The sequence below is a fragment of the Perissodus microlepis genome, chromosome 7 (assembly GCF_051167445.1).
Source record: "Perissodus microlepis isolate ML-2025 ecotype Zambia chromosome 7, ASM5116744v1, whole genome shotgun sequence".
NCBI classification, from domain to species: domain Eukaryota; kingdom Metazoa; phylum Chordata; class Actinopteri; order Cichliformes; family Cichlidae; genus Perissodus; species Perissodus microlepis.
In genome coordinates, this window is record NC_140467.1 from 9370420 (window position 1) to 9397055 (window position 26636).

The 26636-nt window shown below is 38.7% G+C and overlaps 1 protein-coding gene across 1 annotated transcript in view; it reads left to right on the forward strand.

Moving 5' to 3' along the window:
- LOC146382537 (uncharacterized) overlaps nt 1-5971 on the forward strand; it is an 81302-nt gene extending 75331 nt beyond the window's left edge. The window contains exon 4 of the transcript XR_014800655.1: nt 5643-5971. The gene's annotated coding sequence lies outside the window, so the exon portion shown is untranslated. The remainder of the gene's footprint in view (nt 1-5642) is intronic.
- Nucleotides 5972-26636: the final 20665 nt, after the last annotated feature.

The following is a 26636-nucleotide window of genomic DNA, read 5'->3' on the forward strand; positions in this document are numbered from 1 at the left end:
GCTGTGTTTAGCTTGGTTTACTCCAATTCAATCAGGACCCTGAAAGTGAACTCTAGACAATTTCGTTAGAAAAAGATTATGATCGGGAAGTAGAGGACTCTCTGAAGAAAAGATCAGAAATGACTGTGAAGAATGACCTCTATCTGAGATTTAAAGTTAGATGAGCTCTCATATCGCTAACTCTCACTTGCCTATACAATCTCTTAGTCTTTCAGGCCTTCAGTCATTTCTCTGTGGGACTTCAGATTCTGCACTTTTGTAAATAAAATGTAATAAATCTTCTCTGACTACTGTTGGGCACCCACACACTCTTTCTTTTGCCCACACATACACAAACACTCATTTGAATGTTCTCAGACATATATCATCAAGAATATTTTTAGACTGATTGTTGGCTCACATTGAAAACCTCACCATCATCCCTCTCTCCCGTCTCTTTCCCTCACTTACTATATTTCTTATTTTTCTGCATCCCACATTTCAATTCGTACTTCCACATCTTTTTCTCCTCTTTATTTCTATACACTATATATACTATATCTGAAAGCTGTTTGCCCATGAGAACTAATAAGCCTCACCCATTTAGAGCACAGCATATACACTTTGCTCCCTGTCTTTTGCTTCCCATCTCCTTAATGTCTCCCATGGGGAAATTATAGGTTGCGTTGTTGCACTGATATGTGTCAGAGTTGAAAAAATTCAATTCAATTCAATTCAATTCAATTTTATTTATATAGCGCCAAATCACAACAAAAGTCGCCTCAAGGCGCTTCATAAAAAGAACCCCCCCCCCACCCCCTTTTTTATTTTCAGTGGGTGATAATGTATTCATTTATTTTTTCATTGAATTTATTCTTTGGTTAAGAAGACAAGTTGAATTAAAAAATGTATCTTTGTTGTTTTTAAAGACATTTAAGTAGCAAGTATAAACAAACCTGAACACACTTAAACAAGCAGTCGTACCCAAGGCTACAAAAAGGCTGAGAGGAGGGAGGGTAAATGGCACAATATGAAAGCATATAGCAGGACAGAAAAATGGAATGGCAAGGACCTTCTAATCATAGAATCGCTGGATGTCTGCTTTTTGTAGGGAATGGATGTTTTAGAGAGATCATGTAATGATCAGCAAAGTTGCACTTACTCAGACAGACACACATATAAACTGAAGCCTCTACACTCCACCTCAGGATGGCTAATACGACTTCCTCCTCCTACTGATTTGTTGTATTTTAAATCAAATAGCATAACACTGGTGGAAGTTGCTAGTTCATATCTTTTTCCTTCTATGCATGAACTGCTTGAGCGGCAACTTTGGCACAATACACTCCACATCCTAGCTTAAATGAAAAAGTGGGCAGTGTAAGATGGGGAAAAAGTGAATATTGGTGTGACCTAATTATATTATTAGTTATCTTTAATTGGCCAAATGTGCATAGTTAAATTAATATGTATGGGATTCAGATATGTTACAGATATGATAATGACTCGGGATTCTGTTTCTGTTCAGTAATGAACAACTGGGAAATCACACTTCTTTTTTTTTTACAAGACCCTATTGCCCCTCCAGCTATTATCATGATTTCATCCTTATTTTAAAAGCTCAGCTATGCTTTCAGCCAAAGGTTCAACCTAAGCATAAATCTATTAGTGGGGTAATTTTGGTTCTCACTGGAGTTGAAAATAAATTGCTAGAGGCGTGACTGGAGACCCAAAGGGAAGGGGTGGGGGATCCCCTATCATCCTACAGTCAAATTGGTTCTTGGTGATTGTTGGACTTTTTTCTCTCAAAAATTGTGTATTACTGGGCTTTGTTCATAGTACCGTTATATCTGTGTCTTAACCATGAATCCAACCACAGCTTAATTGGATGACCACACAAGTACAACAACAACAATTATGGCTGATGTACAGCACTGTTTTTTTTATTTATATTTAGGATCACAGCAAAATTGAAAAAAAAAAAAAGATATTAAAGAATATCTTTGTTTTAAGACAAGGTCATTGCTTAGTGATAACTCTTGAATATAAGAAATGTATTATTAATGCACAGTAACACCAGTACTTTTCTTCCTAAAACAGCACTTCTACTATATAAAAGGATTATCCTCAAGTAGTTGTAGCCGCACAAAAATCTGTTTCACAAGTCGCCATCTGAAGTGTTAGATGTGTAATTACGTATTTGCGAGGATCTGAATATCCAGATGATATTGTGTTATGTTACACTGTACATTATTATTCTGTTTACTGTAAAGAAAATTACAATTCCACTGACTGTAAATATTAAATATAATATAATGTACAGTACATATGCAGTGATGTTTTTTTCTGCTTATCAGGCAAAGCACAATTTGCCTCTCATTTTCCTCAATTACTCAAACACAAGATATTGATAGTAACACAGAGCCTTTCCTCAGAAGCATATTTTTACATAGTGAAATTTGAAACTCAACCACCTATGTTCAATATATACATGCAGATCTAATGAAAACAGAGGAAAACTGCTTTACCATATAATTTCCACATTTAGCTGTCAGCTGAGCAGCAAGGCAGTCTCCACCCTGTTTCTTCCAAGTAGCTCTAAATCTGGGATGGGCAAATGACTGGGAGGTAGATATTATAGCTTTAGGTAAGGCCAGTATTAATATTTAAGGTCCTGTGCCTCTACATTTTATTAGGTGCTCCAGCTTTGCACAGTAATTTACTCAGTGCTACAAAATATCATCTATGTCACTGTGCTTCAGTTCTAAATTGCAGAACTTGTATCCTAATTGACCTTGGGAAGAAGATAAAACAACAGCAGTCAGCGAAGGACAGCCAACACAATAAAAGTGAATGAAAGAGCAACAGCAGGATGTTAACGATTGTTTCTTTTGCTGCCGAGTTAAATGATCAGATGATCATTTAGCTGGCAAACTGTGGAAAACCTCAGTACTACTATAATGTTGAAAGAGACACATGGTTACAGAAGCCTCACCATTATTCAAGTCGAAAACAGGCAAGGAAATGCATGTATTGCATAAAGGTTTACTGTATGTAAATGTAGTTAGTCAACATTTAATTGTTATTGGCATGACTGAATATTTTCTCTGTGTGTCATTAAAGCTGACAACATTAAATACAATAGAAAGCCTACTGTGGGCTTTAGTAAAAAAGACATTTAGTGACTAGGATGGAGAGATGTTAGTCACCTTAGTTTCCCCGTGTCTTTTTTTAATCCTTTAAAAATGTATCACCCTGTGCTGTCAGCACTGATGCACAGCATGCAGACAAGTATTGCACTGTTTAAGGAGAACTGCTGGTTTCTAAAAATTGTGTGCACTTGCTTCATGAAGACTCAGCAATCATCTGAAAGTGGGTTGTTTGTACACTGTACTCTTCCTTATTCTTTTGGGGACCATTGAAACTCAATGAAAGCTATTTGCCCTGTATTGACTCCTAGGTTCAACTGATAGCTCTGGGTGATGACAGCACACACTGAATGGATCTATGATGCTCTTTAGATTCCCAAAGGAAGAGGCTTTGTGGCTGACTTACCAACATATTGGGCTTTTTTTTTTTTTTTTTAATATATTGATTTCCTAACACTGTTTACCTTGAAACATACCACCACATCCTAGTATAGCGGAAAAAAAACGAACCTAAACAAAGAGCATCATGAGTATAAATACTGGTATATTTTTCTATTTAGAATAGTTACACCCCAGTAAAATTAATCTGCATAGTATTACAGCTTATACAACACTTGGAAAAAACAAACAAAACCTTAAAGGGATAACTGGTCGAAAAAGAGAGAGAAAAGAAAAACCCTTATTTCATAATTTGTTTTGTTTTCTTTCTTTTCTTGGTGGTGGTGATTTGCTGCTTGAACTCCCTGGAAAAAATGTATCCTGTTACATATGGTGCAAAACTAACACAGCATTTCATAAAAAGAAGAATATCATACCAACAGTCAAACATGGTGGTGATACTGTGATGGTCTGCTTTGCTGCTTATGGACCTGGACGACTTGGAATAACTGATGAACCGTGAATTCTTCTTTCTACCAGAAAATCCTGAAGGAAAATATTTGGCCATCAGGTTGTGACCTAAAGCACAACCCCATTTAGGTAATCCAGCAGGACAGTGATCCAAAGCAAACCAGCAAATCTACCTCTGAAAGGCTCAAACAACAACAAAAAACAAAGAAAATGAAGGTTTTGTGGTAATTTAGTCAAATTCCAGTCTTATATCCAGTGCTGCTCTGGGGCTGTTCACCTGGCATGACCTTAAACAGGCCATTCATGCTCAGAAACCGTCAAATATAGCTGATTTAGAACAATTCTGCAAAGATTACTAGGCCAAAATCCCACCACAACAATGTGAAAGCTTCATTGCCAGTTATTGAAAATGCTTGATTGCAGCTCTTGTTGCCAAGGGTGGCACCAGCAGTTATTAGGTTTAGGTGGCAATTACCGGGCAGGTTTGGATAATTTTTTTCCCTTCGTGAAACAAATTATCATGAAAAAAAATGCATTCTGTATTTACTCAGGTTGTCTTTGTTTGATATATACATATATATATATTTGATGTATATATACATATGTGTATGCGTGTGTATATAAAACAGAGCCTGCACTACACTTTTGTGTTTTTGTTGGACCTTGTTTGTTACTCTGAAGTGGCAAACAGAGAGATAACTCAAAAGATCACTTCCAGGATATTTCCTTTTTTAGGTTCTGTTTTATTCTCTTCTTCTCCCCCATGCCTTAAAACCATCACAGTACTCTAAACTGATTCAACGACAACAACATAAATAGTCATGAAATGTGAAACTTTGTTTTTACTAGAGCCACTAAAGGTTTGGTAGTAAAACCCCCTCAGGCCATTAAAAATGGAAAGCTCCTCTGTTCTTCCACTTCTCTATATGAAATATTAAAATGAGAAGTATGCTTCAGTGGCCTTCAGAAGTCAGTGTTTGTGGTATTTATTACAACTGCAAATGTCTGCAGACAGAAGAGTGACAGATAATGCGAAAAACTTGAACCTTTGACCTTTACTTTGAGGGAACACAATGACATTTTGCTGGAATTGTTGTGTCCACTTGACCCCTTAAGGGGAACATTGACTACAAATCAATGCAAAGTTGTTCTGAGTGATCACCTTTTTTATATGAAGAATAATTCTGTTAAATCCAGAACTGAATTCAAAATCCTGCTCCTCACATACAAGGTCTTAAATAATCAGGCCCCATCTTATCTTAATGACCTTGTAGTACCATATCACCCCATTAGAGCACTTTGCTCTCGCACTGCAGGCTTACTTGTTGTTCCTAGAGTATTTAAAAGTAGAATGGGAGGCAGAACCTTCAGTTTTCAGGCCCCTCCTCTGTTAAACCAGCTTCCAGTTTGGATTCGGGAGACAGACACTATCTCTACTTTTAAGATTAGGCTTAAAAAATTCCTTTTTGCTAAAGCATATAATTAGGGCTGGACCAGGTGACCCTGAGTCCTCCCTTAGTTATGCTGCAATAGGAGTAGGCTGCTGGGGATTTCCCATGATGCATTGAGTTTTTCCTTTTCAGTCACCTTTTTCACTCACTATGTGTTAATAGACCTCTCTGCATTGAATCATACTTGTTATTAATCACTGTCTCTCTTCCACAGCATGTCTTCTATTCTGCCTTCCTTCTCTCTCCCAGTCCAGTCGTGGCAGATGCCCACCCCTCCCTGATCCTGGTTGTGCCGGAGGTTTCTTCCTGTTAAAAGGGAATTTTTACTCTCCACTGTCGCCAAAGCGCTTGCTCATAGGGGGTCATATGATTGTTGGGTTTTTCTCTGTATGTATTATTGTAGGGTCTACCTTACAATATAAAGCGCCTTGAGGTGACTGTTGTTGTGATTTGGTGCTATATAAATAAAATTGAATTGAATTGAATGAAGAATCCTTTCTATCCTGAAGAGAGCTGTCTCTTCAAAGATGGCATGGCCACACATATGCGGCATGAGGGGTCACTGAATGGTTTGATGAGTAGAAGGATGATGTGAGTCATGTGGTATGGCCTTTTAAAGTCACTAGTTCTCAACTCAGCTGAACAGCATTGAGAGATTTTGGAAGATCTGTTAGACAGGGGCCTCCACCACCATTGTCAAATGTAACATTGACATTGAAAAACACTTAATGCCTCAAAACCTTACTTAGAATTTTTATTTAGTTTTTCTCTTAATCAATCATCCATAAGTATACTGTTTTGCTATAAATGTCACAACACGATATTTCAGATTTTTATTGCATTAGTTTATTTATTTATGTTGAAATAATACAACATTTCATTATATTTGGAATCTGTCAGCTGGAAACTGTCCTTATACTTACATATAATGAAGAAAAAGTCTTCTTCTTGCTGTTGCCTCTTGCTGGTACGTTAAAATGGACAAATTATGGCCCATTACAGTACTTACAACCTACAGAGATTTTTCTGCGACTTGAAAAGATGAAAGAACCTTATATTATTGTTAAAAAAGAATTAAGTTCCATCTGATGCATGTTATTGCTCCACCGTGTGAGGTGTGTTTGCCTTTACGGTAACAGAGACACCCATTTGAAATAAGCAATAGCGGTTTCACTCCTAAGAGTGTCTGCATAAGAGGCATCCTTTGTGTTCACTCTTGTGTCCCACTTTGACACTTTTGCCCCTGACTGAGCATGTATATTCTGAATGAAATGAGCTTAGCACAGCTGTCCCTGTCATGCATCATTCCTCTGGCCACATCCTCACTACTTTATCCATCTGCTCAAGGCCTGTGCAGAGTGTGGATGTGTGAGCGCATGTGTGCAAGCACGTGTGCATATGTAAAAGCTTGCAGTTGTAATCCTCACCCCGCTACATCAAACCAGGTCTTCTCTGTTACATCAGCAATACCGAGGGAAAAAAGCTGAAGCTGCGTGTGTTTTTGCTGATGTTGTGTCAAAGTTTGAAAACTGATGGGCTGTATTTTAAAGGGAGTGACAGTAAGAATACCCAAATACTGAAAAGAAAGATGAAGACACTGAAAAAGAGGAAAAAAATGTTAGACCTAATGTACTCTAAGATTTTACATAATATGCTTTAATATAAGCTGAAACTCTAGTAGGCAGCTGAAGAATATGGACAAATTCACATCAGGAGTGGTGCTAAAGCTCTTAAGATGACTGTAGCAAATGGTGGCAATCACAATCACTGAATGTGCACTAAATCAAGGTAGGTTAAATGCCTAAGTCTGTGTGCTTTCCGGGAACTTGAAACCTACTGAAAGAGCACAAACTGTGCAGAGACACTGTAATAAAAGCTATAATGCATATAAATCCATAAAAATAAGAAAAACAGTAATATGTTGTTATACAGGATTGTGGACATTTTGAAACAATATATTATACTCTATGAAGCTGTGAAAAATACAGAATAACTAGAACATTTAATTTAGGCCCCTATTTAATAAAAACATAAACAGGTACTATATAAAGCAAGAATGGCAAACATGTATCAGTTCCATGGTATTTCAGATGTAGATTAATTAGGATACATTATACAAAGGTATCAATGGACAGTAGAAAAAGTACATCTGACACAACTTAGAGTATAATTTCTAATTGTATAAATGGTATACGTTGTCAAACAGACATTAAAAAAGACGGAATTCATTATCCATCCATAAAGCCATAATTTCTGCCACTTAACCAGGTTGGTATTGCGGGGTCAGCCATCTAAGCAAGATGCCAAGACCACCCTTTCAACATCTATCTCCTCGAGTTCTGCTGGGGGACACTGAGGCATTTCAAAGCTGTTTGATAGATTGAATATTTCCAGCCACTCCTTTGAGGGAGTAATGTAGCTTCACTCTGACCTCTTCAAAGCGTCTTTTTTAATTTAATGAAATATTAAAATATTATAAATTCACCAAAATGTTTGTAAATTCTTTTGTGAACATTTTGTGTAGTTGATTAAGAACCTGTTAGTTTAGCTAATAGATTTTTTTCAACAATTTTAGATATTTGTAAAAACCACAAGCATGTGATAATGAGATGATTTAATATATTATCATATCTGCTTCATCATCACAGAGTGTTACTATTCATATCTTCATTTAGTACCATTTTTTTTTTTATTTGATGTTGTCGCACACTGGTGCTAGATAATAGGCTAATTTGACACAGGTTGTGAAATCAAAGCAAATCTTGTTCTTTGCATGCTAGTAGTGAGCAAAATCAGAGGGAGTCTATATATTACATGCAAACTGATATTATAAGCTACTACAATAAGAAATCAATTCATTTCATTGTTTGTTAAAAGCAAATTTCCTTGCTTTACTACTTCTGAATGTCTAAATGGCTAATTATCCTATTGGCTTTCTTCTGCGACATGCAGTGTCGGTTCATACAAATGACTACTAGTATAACATATAACAAAGGGGTTTCTCACCTCCTGGGGTCCACACTTGTAGATTCTGAAATATTATAATATTATAAGTAATTAAATAATATAGAAAATGAAATACTAGTTAAGTAATTCTTTATATTGTTTATTTTGCAACTACTGGTAAAAAAAGACTATTTGGGGAACAAGGAAGTGGATGTCATGTGGGTACCACACAAGGTTTCTGGGGACTTCTCAAGTTCTTGAGATTTTATGGTACTTGTTGCCATATGTAAACCATATGTACCATAACAGTTCATCTGTGGCAAAGACTGTTTTTCTTCTGCTTGACATACCTTCTCCCAGCACACCCTTTTATCCCTTTCTCTCTTTACCCTGCACACTCTCTAAGGCAATATCTTGACGTCACAACACGTCAGCACGCATGCACACACATCTGGACCTTTGCAATTTCACATGACAATGCGTGCACACACACATGCACAAATGCTTGCATAGGCTCTCACTCTCTAGCACACTCACAAACAATTTCACTTGTTCCTACTGTTCCCTGTGGCCTGTGATGGAACTGACACACTGTCTCTTTTGATCAGTGTGAAACCATTGTCTGACATCTTTAGTGGAGATGTCAGACAGGGTGGGAGGCTGAGGGATGTAATGTATGAGCGGAAGTAGATTGGAGAAAGACGGGAGGAAAGACGAGGGCAGTAGTGACCAAAAGTGACCTAAAAGTCCTGCTGATTTCTCAATGAAGCTAAGAGGATGACTAAAGGGAGGGGCTGTGAGCCCCAATTTAACTGAATGTATTTTCCCCCCAAGGCATTTGATGGTCACATGTGCAGCTGTGATACATATATACACAGTCACACACACAAACAGACACTCGCCCCGCCAAGCTTCATTGGTTTGATAGTTTTTTCTCCACTGGTCTGCAGCTGGGAGGTCACAAAAATGAGACATGGCTTCAAGCTGTTTCAAAATCCAGTCACACATATACGCCTCCTAGGGCCTGTAATTTTGTGTGTGTGTGTGTGTGTGTGTTATATCTCTGTGTTCATGTGTGCAGTACGACAAGCTGTGCATGCTTATGGGCCTATGTATGTGACACAGAGCATTTGTGAGGGACACTATGCCCAATGTTCTGGAAAGGATGTCAAGAACACTTGACTGTGATGTGCTACCATTTTGACCGGAGCCCAGCTGTGGTGGGAATTTAACTGGTTGCCATCATGTTAATTAGTGTTGTCATGATAATTTAAGTATCTGTCTTTGTGGCCACAGATTGCATAACAGGCCTGCAGTCTTCAGGACACATCTGGAACCCCTGATTGCCTTACAATTAGAATAAATAGAACCACTGTCATCAACATTGAATTTCAAAATGTAAATAACATCTATACTGGCCCTTTGAGATGGGAAGTGCAATAAGTACTTGTGGCAGAGGGTTTTGGTGTCTGTTAATTTATCTAGGGTGGTATTTATTTATTTATTTATGTATGTGAGAAAATAGGACTCTTGAGATTTAAATCTCTTTTATAAACGGTGTCAAGATAAGCAGCAGATTACAAACAGAATATGTGTTTGTGACTATTTAATCGTCACAGTTATCCCAGGGCAAATAAGGGCAGTAATGGTCAGTTACGCTCACTTACAGCATTTGCAGCCAGATGTGGCTGTCGTCAAGTCATTAAAAATAACTTCTAGCACCATAATTAAGCATAATTAAATCCTAATTGAGTAAAAGCTTTAAGGATAGTTTCGAGGAACAAGTCTTGTGTGCAAAGTCAGAGACATCCTAGTTCGTGTCAAAGGATGAAGGCCTGAAAATATCAGGAGAGTGACACTATCTGAAAACAGCTGTTGAGTCTAACATGAAATCACGAGTTCTTCATGGGATGTAATGAATCTCAGTGCACTATGATAGACAGTATCCAGTATTTGTACTCCATATGCATTGTATATATTACCATAATCCAGCATAGATACTGTATGAGGTTAGCAGCAAGTCCATTTTTGTCACAACTCTCCAATGAATGAAAAGTTCATATCTTTTTATTTAGGTGCAACTTTACAAAAATGTAGCAGCATTATTTCTTGGATGGTATTGCCATTAGTCAAATGCTGGACTTTCACCACAAGGGGCTGTTAACGTTTTCCTTTTAGAAAGCAGCAAGAAAGTATGAAATGAATGATTAACATACATCTGGAACATATATAATCAGGGAGAAAATACTTAGCTGTTGGTTGTTTAAGTATGTTCCATGTCCCCAACAAGTGTTTTTGTTAAAATTGTGAAGTCTCAAAGTCTATATTGAGATATTTAAGTAACATCTGTTTGGTCAGAATTCGGAGGGCATAATATTTTAACCTGATGGAAAGGTTTTGGGTTTTGCAAATTAGGCATTAACAAATGCAGTATGTTGTCATTCCATGGCAGTGGCGGTTGTCATTAGGAAACTGATTGTCCCCTAGGAAACTGTCAAAATTTTAATTTCCCCAAAAGTCGTGTGTCCACCTAATTATGCAGGAGACATGCACACAGTCTAGGGGATGCAGGTGAGATTAGTTGCCACGGTACAGAGAGCAGGTAAATAACTCCAAGACATCATGTCACGCATTCTGCGTGAAAGAGAAGAAAAGGGAGATTTCTTTAATTCCTCCACCAAGGGGTCGATGGTCCATCCACCCGTGTAATGAGGTCTGTTAGCCAAATGAGCAGCCCTTCAAGTGTAAGTGCATGTGTGAGTGGAAATGTGTGTGAGAGGTGCAGAGGAAAGAGCTCACACAATTTAAGTGCATGTTCATTTTTACTGTGTGGACGTGCGCACGCTTCTCATGTTGACGTCTGTCATAACGTCAGCCTGCACAGGTGTTCTTCATACTCGCTGATGGGAAGCAGTCAACCTTACATATGTTCGCCTCATGAGTGTACGGTAAGTGTTGTTGGAACTTGTCAAATGTATGAAAACATCTGCATCTATTGTCAGGAATCGGTAGCGATATCATTAGACACAGCGCTCTGCTAACATACTGGATCCGTGTGCTTATGTAGAGCTACCAGCTGTAACCAAATGGGTGTTAAGACGCGCTATTTTTTTCAAGAATTTTAATGTAATTTTGCAAAGAAGAATGTTAACTCTTTTAGTTTAAAATCAGGATAATTTAGGATAATTAAATTGTTAAATTTTCCTTTGCCGTTCTTGTGATTTGCTCCCAAATACTAATAATTTTCCATACTTTTTACCATAATTATTTATTCAACCACTTTCTGGTGGTTATCTGGGTCGTAGGGGTAACAATTTAAACAGAGATGCCCAGAGGTCCCTTTCCCTAGCCACCTCCTCCAGCTCTTCCAAGGGCACCATGATGCAGTAAAAAGACATGATCTCTTCAGTATGTCTTAGGTCTGCCCTGTGTCTCTTCCCAGTTGGACATGCCTGAAACTCCTCACTTATGAGGAATTCAGGAGGCATTATAGTCAGATGCCTAGGACACCTCAGCCTGTTTCTTTTGATGTAGAGGAGTGCTGTCTTAAAACTGAGTCCCCCTAGAATGACTGAACTCCTCCTCCTGTCTTGTAAGGTGAGCCTAGACATCTTTAGGTGGAAACTCATTTCTGCCACTCTCACTCATGAAGAGGACCCTGAGATACTTGAACTCGTCCGTTCGTGGCAGCAACTTATTCCCAACCTGGAGTGGGCACTTTCACCCTTTCTTGGCTGAGAACCATGGTTTCAGAGTTGGAGGTGCTGATTTTCATCCTAATCACTTCACACTTGGCTGCAAACCCTCCCAGTGCAAGCGGGAGGTCATTGCTCTCCTCTCCAGTATCCTGGCAAAGATGTTACCTGGGAGGCTGAGGAGTACTATCTCTCTGAAGTTGGAACACAGCCTTCAGGTCTCCTTATAAGAGGCACCACCACTCCAGTTTGACAATCCAATTACTGTCCCTGACTTCCATGCGATCTTGCAGAGGTAATTTAGCCATTTAAATCAGCTTTGTTAGATCAAGGATACATCTAAAACCTGCAGGGCACTGGCTCTTGAGGCCTGGAGTTGCCCACCCCTGGTTTAAAGGGTAAATTAGGTTAGGGTTTAAAGGGTTAAAGTATTCCATCAACTGTTTGACTAGCTCCACCATTGATGTCAGCAACAATCGGTCTCCACCATAAACAGTGTGGGGCAAAAACTGCTTTTCCCTACCTGCCGACCAAAGGTCTTGCTCCACAGCCTCACTGATCTTCTCACACACCTTGGACTTTGTTTTAACTGCTTTCAGAGCAGTGCTTCTCTGGGCCTGCCCATACCTTCAAGCTCTCTCCACAGTGCCAGAAGCCAACTGTGCTCGATAGTACGCCTTCTTCAGCTTACAGGTCCCTTTACCTCTAGTGTCTTCCATTTGGTTTGAGGGCCATGGTAGGAATCAACCACGTCCGTATAACTTCCTTAGCAGTGCAGTTGTGAAAAATGGTCCATTCTGCCAGAGGTAGAAGTAGATGATCTCCTGGTCCCGGTCATTGCCGGATGGTCCCAGTGCACATGTGCCAAACACTTTGAATATGGGGACCCCAGTCCTCTCCAGCATCTTTCTCTCCCACCTGACCCAACTCACCATCGGGTGGCGATTAGTTGACAGCTCAGCTTCTCTCTTCATCCAAGCGTCCAAGACTTACAGCCACAGGTCTGATAATATGATTACAAAATCAATCATCACACTGTAGCCTTTTTGCCAAGTGCATTTATGAACATTTTGGACAGAGAGGACAGATGGTTTGAAAGAGGAGTGAAAGAAGCCATCTATGTCCACTGTGAGCGACCATCTTTGAACAGAGGCGGGGGTTTACGACACCAACTCTCTGCCATCTATAATCCAGTTTTGAGATCCCTTCCCAGACGCCTTAACGCCCACTCACATCCTGGGCCATCTGACCTCAGGAATTCGCATGATAAGGTGGGGCCAGGTTTCACAATGAACACACCCGAAACTCTGGCTGATTGGGACCCACACCCAGTTTCACACCTTGGCTCAGACGATTAGAGGATCATCAGGGGGTCCTTTTGTCCCTCTGTGGGGGGATACTCCCACTAGGTTTATATCTGGGACTCTCCACCATTTGACCTTAGAACTGAAGAAGCTTCTCGGATGAGAGGTGAAATGTCTTCAAGTAACTTAAAGAAGTCCAGACGCTTTTCTTTGCAAGCTCCTTTGACTACGATGACCTGGATGACTGAGAACCTTCACAGACATTTATGAACATCCTTATGCTGGAACACACTGTTCATAATGGGCAATCTGTGCCTAGCACAGAAGTCCAGTAACAGAATACAGACTTGGGTTTGGATCAGGCAGGGGATAGTTATTGTAATATCACTGATAATCTGATATCTGGGCATTTCCCCCACTGATTTGTGTGGGGTTGTTTTAAGAAGTGTGGACATCTTGTTCACTAAGATGTTAAACCTACTATCACTTGGCTCTGTTCTCAACTCTAAGTGCTCTGCCTTCTGTTTCAAGTTTCTAATTCTACAAATGGTGAAAGGAAATGCTCACTTGTTAATGCCAGTAACATACTGTACTTGCTTTACTCCTCCACCACCACACAGTTTATAGAAATTCAACAGTTCTTGTCCAATAAAAGAGAGCTCATTAGTAGATTCTGTAATTTGGTAAATGACAGCAGGCATATCAACTGCCTAAAATTTCAAGGCTCACTAGACTGTTGAAAGCTAAAATTACAGATTTTATAAAACAGCTTTAAAGTATCATCCATGAAAATAGTGATCAGAACAGACTAAAAAGGGAAAGTGCAGTACTCCTTCAAGCCCAGTGCATTGTTTTACAAATTTAAAAGATGGTCATCTACCCTAAAATTAAAAACATTCATTCACCCTCTTCCCCGTGATTGAAAAATATAAGCCTAAGACGGCCATTATTTTGGATATTTCAGGGTTTTTTTCTTTTCATTTTAGGAGCGTGGCTGGAATCTATCCGTGAATTTACTGCTCAGAACTTTCCATAATCTTTTAGATCATTAACCTGATTCTGACACTCTGAAGTCTTATTCAAAGTTATCATTAAATATCTGAATATGTCCTGACTAAAATCAATTTGCTGAAGACATTTAACTGTCAACACGGCACTAAAACGTGTCTGTGTAAAATACTGGAAAACATAAAGGGCATACATTTATTCTTTATACACTGTGAATGTGTATATTTATAGATGTCAGTGTTCCCCACCTTGTATTAGTTTGTGAATTTCCGTTTTGTTTGGTCAGTGTGCAGCTGTTTGTTTTTGTGAGTGTTCTGTTGAGGTAAGCAATTTGTTGTGAGACAGCAGCAGGAATGCTCACACCTACACTGAGTCCTAATGAGGATTTTACTAAACCCACAGAGTCTACTGTGTAACTATACCAGCCCCCATGGAAGCCTGACACTGCAACTACAGCTTTGTGTGTGTGTGTGTGTGTGTGTGTGTGTGTGTGTGTGTGTGTGTGTGTATGTTGCAAGCAGGAGTTATTGATACTTAAGGGGGAAAAGACAAGACAGAAAGCAAAAAGTAGGATGGAGTGTAAGATAGGAGAGGATTAGAGGGGATGGAGAAGAAGAAGTGGGATCTGTAGGAAAGTGAATGCTGGATGGAGCAGGGTTTATTAATATCCATTTGGGGGAGACTGTGCAGGGTCTGCTAATGCTTCTCTTGGCATTGACACAGTTTGGCACCCTGTCTGAAAAAGACTTAGAGAGTGGTTTGAGTAACCCTGAAACACCAAGCAAACAGCTCAAACTAAGAGGGAGAATGGCAGACTTTCATTTTAATGTTTTTTACTGGAACATTAAGTGCTGGATAACAAAATTTCAAATGCAGAGATAATAAAATTAGAGATAAACACATCAGTGTCACACTTGAACATAAGAACATTAATACAGGAATTGCTGTGACCAGGAAAATGGGTACAGTAAGGTTTCTTAAAATAGCATGAATTTACAGTGCCTAACAAATGTATTAGACCACCTGCTATAAAAACAAGGAAACACTAATATCTTAGAAATTTGTCAAAAACTAGTTTAAAACTAAAGATTACATTGCTATTTATTTGGCAAATAAAAAACTGAATTCATGTTTTTATACCCAGACAGAAAACTTTGATTGCATATTAGTAATAGCACACAGTGGGCTAGAAGTTAAAGACTATAATTTGTATGCAACGAAAAGAGCATCTGGTCAGCCAATTACCATCTAATGGTTGCTCTTCATCCAGTGTTAACAGTCTTTTTATCTGCACCCTGTCTTAGCAACACACACAAGTATATTCAACCATGTTCACATGCACTTTTCATCTTTATTCAAGCCATCTTTATTCTAGTTAGAGAAGTGGCCTTCTCTCACCATGTGCAATGCACTGTACAATGAACCCCTTTATTTCCCCGATCAGCTGGAAGTAAGGGTTCACATCCTGCCATGTACTTGTTCTCTATCTTTTAGTTAACCACCTCCTTACCAACCAGTCCCCTCTTTTCATCTCCATAAAATAATCCTATCCTTTTTGTTATATAACTGGGCAATTTGAGTTACCCTGCTCCAAAGAAACTTCCTAAATAAAGACACCACACTGGGGAGGATTAAAAAAAGAAAGGGGAAGTACAAGGGAGGGCTGGAGAGGAAGCAGATCCCTTGCAAACTAATGACTTATTCCTGAAGATCAAAAAGGAAAGACTAAACAGATAATTCCTAACCAAAGATACTTAACATTGCATAGTCAGTCTCCCACTCCTCAGCTAATTCAGAAGGGGGGTAATTAAAAGAAAAGCTATGAAAAACACTCAAACATGGACACACAGGCACACTGGCGAGCATAGTGCTGTGTGGTGGGAGGCGTGCCACACGTGGCTTTGATAGCATGCATCTTTTATCCCTTGGCAGCTTACTGCCTGGGTAAAACACATTTACAATGTCAATAAAAACCCATTTTAAATCATTTGCCGGGCATTTGAAAATGTACCGCCTAAGGTGCTGTGACTAACACGTTTCCCCTGTCTTTCTTGCTACATTTCAGTTTTTTTTTTTTACATACACAGACGGATGGATGCATGTATGAAAACACAAGAATGCACACCTAAAGATGTACACAACAATAAAAGAGAACGGAACAAATATAAATGCTGTAAAATCTGCCTGTGGGTACGAGACTGCTCATTGTGTCATGCCGTTAATGTGTCTAATGTCTTTTACAGAGACATGGATGAAGGTCTTTATTGCTCATTTAATCCATCCAAGGCTGATGGGGGTGTAATGTAGGAGGGAAAGCAAAGATAACAGTGGTGAGGGAAAAAAAATCGTGTAACATATTGATATTTTAACTCTCCGCAAACACCTACACAAGAAATCTCACACAGACAAGACTGCGGACCCACATAAACGCACTCACAGACAAACACACACATACAGACACCCAACTATACATGTTCCAAAATGCATGCGGAGAGCCATTTGTGCATCTACGCCTCTGCCACTCCTTGTGAAATTGATCACTAAGTGGTCACAGGAGTGTGCACTTGATGAAAACTCAGTTCAACCTGTTCTAATCCCACCTGCTACAGTGATCTCCCACTGCAGTTTTGCTAGCAGCTGTTCTCTGTGACTTTGTGTGTGAACGTGGATGCTTGCTGTGGACAGTTTTTATGCTAGAGCACCCTTTCTTTGACTTTTGTTCAACTTGCTATTTACAGAAGAGGTGGGGAATCAAAGACATACAGAGCAAGTTCCTCTCCTCACAGAGCGGTTTCCTGCACCTGAGCCTAAAAGCCCAACTGAACCTCAGCAGGGGTGCTAATAGGCCTCCTTGACAGGTGTGTGTGGGTGTGAATGCTTGAGAGAACGACAGAAGGGAAATCACGGATAGAAAGAGAGAGAGCAAGTTTTTGTGTGCTTTAACCTTTGAAAGGCTCAGAATTGTTCATGGTCTAGTAACCATAATGTCATGGCACATTTACTTAAGGCAGTAATTTCTATACCAGTCTTCTTCTCTCTTTTTTTTCTCCAACAAGCAATATTTTCAACACGCATACACACTGTATGGATATAAGTGTGTGACCTATGCAATTTACTCCTCTCACAAGAACCTGTGGGTATTCACAATGGATGCTAGTGTAATGGGGTTTTAAATGTGGTGGAGAGAAAAGTGGCTCCCATCAAATTAGTCTTCTATTCGTTCCCACTTAGAGTTACAATAGCCATGCCTCGTCTCCTCAGCCAGGATTGCCTCTCACAGCTCAACCACAGGCTCTGCTCTTTGCAGAGCTGCCAATGCTGCAAGCCTAAGGATTTCAAGATACGCTGCCCAAAACATATATAGAAGAATGTGCATTTAACCATTAGAGCAGCCTTGACAAACTTTTAATTGGTGTGATCAGAATGCAATAAAATATTAGAAATGTGAATGCAAAATATGTTAAAAGGTTATTGTTTTTGAATGCATATTAGAATATTATAACATAAATAGTTTCTCATCAGTCTTGCTTGATATAAATTTCTCTCGGCTATACTGACTTTTTCTCCTCTCTGTCTGTCTGACCCACTCATTTTTGTTGTTTTTTATACTGTTATGAAAATGATTGAAAAGCAAGTCAACACTGGCTTTAATATCTCCAACTTGTATTGAGCATACTGTCTGCCCAAAGTTTCTTGCCTCAGGCTCAGACTCGCACCAATCTCTCCTGGCACTGCAAAAATGACTATATATATTTATACAGATAGCGGGGTACTTCAGAAAATACGGAAACCATTGGCTTGTTCTTATATTCGGTGATCAGTGTTAACAAATCATCAAAAATTTAATTGCTTTCAGGTTAAGGAAAGGTCTCATGTTATGTTAAACTTAACTAACATTGGTATTGCTTGACATCATAGAGCAGCATAAAATGGACTATTCTTAACTCCAGAGATAGCAAAGCACATTCATATCACTTTTCAAAATAAGACAATACCACTGGATCAAGTATGGCTCTTCTCTTAGAAGCTCTTCTTTTAGAAGAGCTCTCCTTGGCTCTTCAAAAAGATTTTTACTTTCTTTATTGACTAGAGCAGCTCTGAATGAACTGTAACAGCCTAGTTATTAAAATCAATAGCAATGAGTACAATTTCTCCATTTCAGATTGACTCTTGACTCAATCAATAGATATCAAATTACCCTTCCTCTTGAGTGCATAATCTTCATCACAAAGAACAGGGTTAGACCCTGAATATAAATCAGTGTAGAACACGTAGAATACCAAAAATAATGAAGGAGCTCATTGAAAAATTGCACAATAATTAGTAGCTGCAGTCTTCAGATGCAAATCTAAAGAATGCTTTAATACAATTCATACAATTTACTTTAATGCAGTGAAAATGCTTGACGAGTGTAAAATAATGGTGGTTGTAGCAAAGAGACGTGCAAAGAGACGTGACAAACTAAAGCCAAAACCATGACAATAAACTGTGGATGGGGACATTATCATCCAGAAGAGCCTGTATGAAATTGCAGTAAAGCTTCCCTCTAAGGCACATGTGTCAAAGTCAAGGCCCGCGGGCCACATCCGGCCCGGCGTACATTTATATCCTGCCCGCGAGATTATTTTATATAGATGTACTATTATTGTTATGCATGGCCCGGCGATATGAGGCGCTAATAATATACAAACTACAGATCCCATAATGCAGCGCTGCAGCCGCCTCGCTGAACGCTAGGCTAACTGGGAACATTCCCAAGTCAATCAAGTCAAACTTCTGTTATTGGGAAGCTAGCCGCGCACAATGGTGGAGAGAAAAGTTGATTCTGATTTTCCTTTTCGTCTTTGCTTCTTGATAAAAAATAAAAAAAAGGAGAAATATACTTGCCTACATATGCTATTCTACATGCTTTTAAACCATTTAAAATTACAATTCATAGTTTTATATTTGAATTATATAATGTTAAGTTACTATTAAACAAATGACTGACTAAGTATTTTATACTTTAGTTTACTTCAACCATATTCCATATAAATCAGGTATCATACAAAAATAAAAATAGCTTAAAATACAGTCATGAGAATAAATTAATATGACTTTAAGGACTTAACAACATTACTTCAGTTATAGTACACCAACATCTCTTATACATTAGCACTAAGGGAACACTGAATGACCTGGTGGTTTTTGTCCATAAAACTACTCATCTAAGATTACCACAAAGTAAAAGATCTCTCAGCAAAATGATGCAACATTTTAGCCACACTATTGCCCCTATCAAGTCAGTGAGCTGGGATGTTTTACTCTAAACATGAACTACTGTTACAGCAACAGACATGGACTACTGGTGTCCCACACAACAACTCAATGTCCACTGTGTGAAGGAGCCAAACACATGCCTTCTCCTCTCATTAACTGAGATAAACTGCTGGCATATTTGTTTTACATCTATACTGTCCAGTCTCTCCTGGTGGACATGGCAACACGTTATTCATGGTTACATACAATTTTAGACTGATGTGGGCCAAAGCCTAAAACGATGTGCCGGGAGTTTGCTGTTCTTGCCGGCTCAGATATTTGAAGTTTGCACATTCTCGCCTGAAAAATTTTTAAAAGTTTATTTTGCAACCCAGAAAGAGTAATAGGAGGGGCATGTATTGCCTTGCATAGCCTGTAACGTTATTATGATGGACAGATTTTATGAGTGAACTTGACTTTAAGTCATTTACAGGTTTTCTGTAAAATACTTTCTTATATCCAGGTTCTTTTTGCTGCCATCCTCCTCTCCTCCTTGCAGGTCCTTGCAGCGCAGGATTGCCGCTGCTAAAACGAAACAGAGCTCCCTGAAAGGCACAGCCAATCACATTGGCCATATTTGTCACATGATATAGGACTCCAGTAGAGAATATAATTTAACTCTTTCTGCACCGCGGGGTGAATGAGACGTTGACAAATCGTTTTTTTTTGGGTTTTTTTTTTAAAATTTCTATCGGTTTTGTTTTTCTTTACTCGAAGAGATCAAATTATTGGTGGGGACAATTCAATAATCGCTGGATATTGGTGGGGACATGTCCCTTCCGTCCATGCCAAATCTACGCCCTTGCCGTAACGCAAACCATAAATTTTATCTGAGCTAAAAGTTTAAATCACTGTCAATTTCAGTCTTTTATGTGGGAAATAGATTCAGAGTTTGCCGACATTCCTTATCATACAGAGGTCAGTTGGCTGAGTTGGGATAAAAATTCTCAATAGAGTTTTTGAGCTCAGCAAGGAAATCTGTCAGTTCATGGACATGGCATGTATGATGCGGTGAAGGCATTTCAAGTGAAGCTGTCACAAACGCACCAGTGCAACCTGCCTCACTTTCCCTGTTGCCAAGTAATGTTGAACCAAGTCAGCGGATTTTGCTGAACTGCACCTGTGTAGATTCAGATGGAGCTGCAGTGCAATGATACACTCAAGGGAAAGTACGACACTGAATGGCCCGCACAGTTTATTAGTTCCATTCCTGAAGCAGTACCCCAGCTCCGTCTACATGCGGCTCCAACCTTGTATATGCTTTAATTTATTTTTTCTGGGTTTTTTTTAGCAGCATGTTCATATTTCTAACTTGCATAATTTTGACAGGATACATTTTTATGAAGAGCAAAATATTTAAAGTTAAAGTTTATTTTTTTAAGTTTATTTAATCTGGAATAATATTCCTGTCTGTTTTTATTCATATTTTATGTTTAAAAAACATAGTGTGGTGTTTTAGTGTGTTCAATAAATGTTTATCTTGTTTGGCCCGGGATCTAAAGTGTGCCTTGAGTTTTGGCCCCCTGTGCAATTGAGTTTGACACCCCTGCTCTAAGGGGTTAAGTTAGCCAAAAGATGTTGGCCTAGTTTTGGCACCCAATCCTAACCATACTGTGAGTGAACACAAAAGTAAAGAGCAAGTGGAAACAAAAATCAAAAGATAACACCAAAGTCAATAAAACACTTGCTGAGAATAAGGTGTGCATCTTATTTCATTACTAACTGACACATCTCTGTAGATCAGAGCTTATGGTTTTTGACACTTGCAAAATCCTATAATGTCACTGTATGTGTTACTGCTGACAGACCTCTCTTGCTGACACAGTATGCACAAATATTACCAGTCACCGGAGAAAAAGTTTTCCCATTATTTTTCAACTAACACAGTTATAGAATGTGTACTATCTACCTTAATTTCAATCCAAATTCACTAATGTCTCTCCTAAAGATATAGACTGTACAACGCAGTGCACCTTTGTGTAAATATCTCAATTTATTGTGTGTGTGTGTGTGTGTGTTTGAGGTTTTGAGTACAGGTTTCCTTTTTTCAGTTTTGAGTTTTCTTTTTAAAATTTTAATTTAAAGGTATTTTTTGTCATCTGCATATTTTTTTCCTTCTCTGGGCTCCTTAGGTTTCTAACAGCTTAGTTACTGGCATGACAGCAGTGTTACTATTCAGTAGACTGAAGATAATGTAGGAATTGAGCCAAAAACTTGCAGGGGAAAAAGGCTTGTAAACACTTTTTGGGGACATTTTGAAGCCATGATGAAATGAGGCGAGTAGCACACAATATTTAATGGATTCAAATAGAAAACACCAAACTGCTACAGGGAATTGATATTTTATATTTCCAAGTAGTATACTAGAAAGAAGTTTAGAGGTCTTTAATCTTTATTTCTTTTTTTAATGACAGTCTGCCTCCTTAGCTGTAATACAGTGGTATTTGTTCTAAAGCACATACTGCAAAACTACAAATTGCACAACTCATATTTTGAACTGAACAATTATGTTATCAGCTTGGATTTTTAAGAAACATTAAGATATGGCGTTTTATTGCTGCTTTTACTATAAACAAATAATAAATTGTATTTAAAAGATAGGCATTGCCACTGGTTTGTAAATTCCTGCTTCAAAGCTTTGACCTAAGCAGTTCTGGTCTTCTAAAACCAGACGTCAGAATTTTATATCTGACTGACAACCAAGGACACTGCTCACTCAGTCACAAAGTGGCCATACTCCACCGCAGTGACAAACCCAATGCACATATAAAGTCTAGCCAAAACTGCAAGACACATTTGTATTTATATGTGTAGTATGATGTCTGTAAAATTATTGATTGTTATCATAAAAAGGCACTTTCGATCGTGCATTTGCACCATCTTTTGAAGCTTTTGTAAATAAGCTAGTTTTCGCTCAAAGGGGATGTCTGAGTTGTCAATGTCAATGTTAGCATTAGCTACTTTTTTCTGAGAAATAATACACGACTCCAGCTGGAGACGCATGAAATGTAGCTGTCATTATAATTTCTATGGAGAAAATAGAAGAAAGTAACCAATCTCTCCCTTTTCACAAATGTTAGCCTTAGCTACTTTCTTCTGACAAATAATACACAGGTTCAGCTGAAGCCACAAGTCAAGTAGCGACCATGAAAGTTTCTGTGGAAAACTGGTGGTCGGTTGTCTACCTCAGTGGTTAATTGTGTTTTTTTCTATGCAAGTAAATTATCAGTTTTTTCCTTTTTACAAATTTTGCTAAGTACATTCTGTAAAAAAACAAAAAACAAAACACTATCCCCCTCACACCACACACCACACACCTGACCACCCATCTACCAACCAGTCTGAGCCATGGTCTGAGCAACCCTCATCATTCAGGCTACTCACATGGGCTCTATACTCAGACCAAGTCCATTGCATTATTCTCAAGCACTTTGCACTCCAATATGTGCCTTAGCATTGTATGTCTTCCTCCTGTTTTGTATATACTCCTCTTGTCTGTTATTTATTCTTGCTTTCCTACTATTTATATTTTTATTCCATGCACAGATGCTGTGGAACACCCACAATTTTGCTGTACGTGTACAATGACAATAAAATGCTATTCTATTCCATTCATTTTTATCTGTTATCTTTTAATAACCATACATAATAGTTTCCATTTAAATAGAATAGGGTGTAGAATTTGTTCATGTACTCATGTACCAGAAGATATCCCTATAAAGTAATGATTAAAAAGTCATCATTAACTTTTTGTGAAGGTTTTCTAGTACTATATCCTGCCTTATCATTAGGCAGGGTATACTATAGAGCAAGGGTGTCAACAATACGGCGCCCGGGCTGGATTTAAAACTTTTCCTGCTGATAAAAACCTCCTCCAATGCCATTTATATGACACAAAGTAATTAAGCAATTTTTCTGGCTTTTAACAATTAAAAGCCAGAAAAGTTTCTGTTTTTCACTTTCTGCTATATAAATTTCAGTTTTTTTACAACTGTAGTTTTTTTTTTTTTTTTTAAGAAAATAAAATCTGGACAGTCTGGGCAATGAGCTACCAGAACTTTTTCTCTAATTTTACACATTTATTTCTCAAAATTTATGTCAAAAGAGTCATGCCAAAGGATTTTTTTTCTTTGTCACAGCAGCCTTTTCTTTATTATGTAGAGAAACAGTTGAATATGTTACTCTTTACACTGACAAAAAGGGGAATTTCACTGGTCTGGCCCACTTAAAATCAGAGTGGACTGTTTGTGGCCCAACAGAACTGTCTTTACCAATGTCATAGACCAAATAAGTAGTGTCATTTTCCTATACAATTCTGAACAATCAGACTGTAGGCATTGGCCCCTGCTCACCATTATAAAGATGCAGTTTAATATTGTGCATGCACTTGCATGTTGTGTTTACTTTTCAGACCCATATTATATGAAATCTATGAAACAGAAACACCTCATTTTTCAGTCTAGTTTTTGTTCCAATTTAAAACAAATTGCATCTTCTAGTTATGCACTTCTTGGAATATTCATTCTCTTCTTGGTATATATGGCTACAATGTGGGTCACTGAACTTTGACACCAAATTAACTGCAAACTGTTTGTGACCTGTAATCCTATGAGACAAAATGTAATCGTAAAGGGATTTAGCTAAAGGAGACTTTAAGAAGACAGAAATATGAAGATTTAGATATATGCCTATTTTTGCCTAATACTCTGTTTCAGTAGAAGGGTATTAGTTGTCTTCTCCACTAAGTCAAATTAAAAAAAATGATATGACTAATTTGCAATTGCAACATAAACTAAAAAGAGAAGAAAGGGGGGGAGAGAGAAAATGACTCACCATCTTCAGAATATGAGGAGTACAAAGATGTATGAAAGCCAACTGATGTTGTATGCATAATGTTCCCTGTAATTGCTGTACTTCCAATAGTCTCTTCAATTCAAGGGTGAAGAAGACAAATTAGCTTGTTTATTGGCAAATCCTATTGTTTCCTAGGAAACAACCCCATTCCTGAGAAACTTGGTCCTGGCAACTTGATACTTGCAAACCCACACTCAATGCAGTCATGCAATATCTGAATGAGTTAGGATTAAGAAAATCCTGCTGCCTTTGGAATACCAGATCAGCTCAACGTGTCTGTATGCGAGTGTGTTTGTTTGTACACACATGTGCCTTTAGACGCCCATCGGGGTGCTTGTAGATAAATGGCCATTTGGTATTGACTTCAATTTAGAAAATGCTGCCTTACACTTTCCACTCTGTGAAACCCTGGGGCACCCGGAGGGAAATCCAGAAGTGATCTGCCAAAGGAAATGTATTACAGAGGGTCACTAGCTCCGGTTTAGGGGATTTACTGTACTCTCACACACACAAGCACACAAAACACACCTACATATACACATAGCACAGAGACCCTTGTCATGACAAACCCTATGATCTGTGTTGAGAACACACTGCTCATGCTGTCATTGTTGAAATACGGCAGTGACAGAGTGACTTAGTGTGACAACGGGTGACTGAAGGCTGGCCACAGGCAAATATGTCACAGCCAGTTTAGGCTTCACATCACAACCCAGTACAAGGTTTAGTTTGGCTTGCATGATTCAACTGAAGATGCATACAGTGGCCAAGTCTTTAAATGGATGAAAAGATATAGGTTGATGCTGGACTTGACAGTGGCCACAAGCCAAACCACATAGACCTTGTGATTGGAGAGCCCAGACGGTGCCTACCATGTGGCTGGCTTCTCCACAGAGAACACAAAATGGGTGTTCAGAGAGAGAAATTTAATGCAATTATATTCACAAGAAGATAGACACTTCCTCCTCAATCTGATGTCAGTGGGGAAAAGAGTCTCCCACTGCCCAAATTTCAATCTGCTTAGATATAACACACACATACACACCGTCACACTCACAAACACGCACACACACACACACACACACACACACACTGCATCACTTCACGAGACATCAAACATTGACAAAGTCCCTTTTTAGTGCTGCCCGTTGGCACAGTAACTCCAGGCTAACGAAGTCACACGCTGGCAGAATATTAATAACAGCAAGCCAATCACCGAGCTGCATGAGGCAAAGTTATTTGCATATGAGAGGTGCGGGAGTCGATCCAAAACACTGCCTTCATACATCTCCAGCATACTGGGATGTGTTTTTGTGTGCATACTTCAGTGTACATTTGCCACTAAAAGGGACTGGTAAAAATTTGGTATGTGACTTATTTATAAGGATGGTCTTTCTGCTTGTTTTGGCTATTGAAATACTAAAGGAAAGGTCTAGTGTCACTTTCATCAAATAAGTGCTAATAGTTTCAGTGCACAGTGCTGTTGAATCTTTCATGGCAAATAAATTTAATTCCCTAGTCCTGCATGATGAATAACGGCTCTGGCTTTAAGGTTGTGGCCCACTGTGCAAGGCTTTACTTCAGAGTATTTGAGCCTTTCAACCAGTGTGGCTCACCAGTCTTTTAAATCTGAATGAGTAACACTTCTGTGGGTTTTGTGCAATACACAGCAGTGCAGTTAATGACCAAGATCATCCGTGATAGCTCTAAGTAGCATTTTTGAAGACATAAACTCTCACCCGCCCGATTACAGAAACATACCAAATGAATATTTATGAATGAAAGCCATCAGTCTGCAGACAATGAGAGCTTTGTCCAGAAATGCACTCTTTGCTCATTGGAATAAAAATGGCTAGGGTTTATAGTTGGATTTGGCAGGTGGGGAGAACGCTGTGTTCCGGTGCAGCAGTGCAGCATGAAAAAAATGACTTTGTTTGAAATGAGAACTGTTATGATCTCTGTTCCAGTTGACTTGATTTTCTTTCTTTTTTTCTTTTTGTGGACGGACTATGGTCAGCTGACCTCTGCTGGGTCTGAGTTTACTACTTTTTGTGGACTTACATGAGCTGTCATGGTTATTTTCTAAACCCTAACCAGAATCAC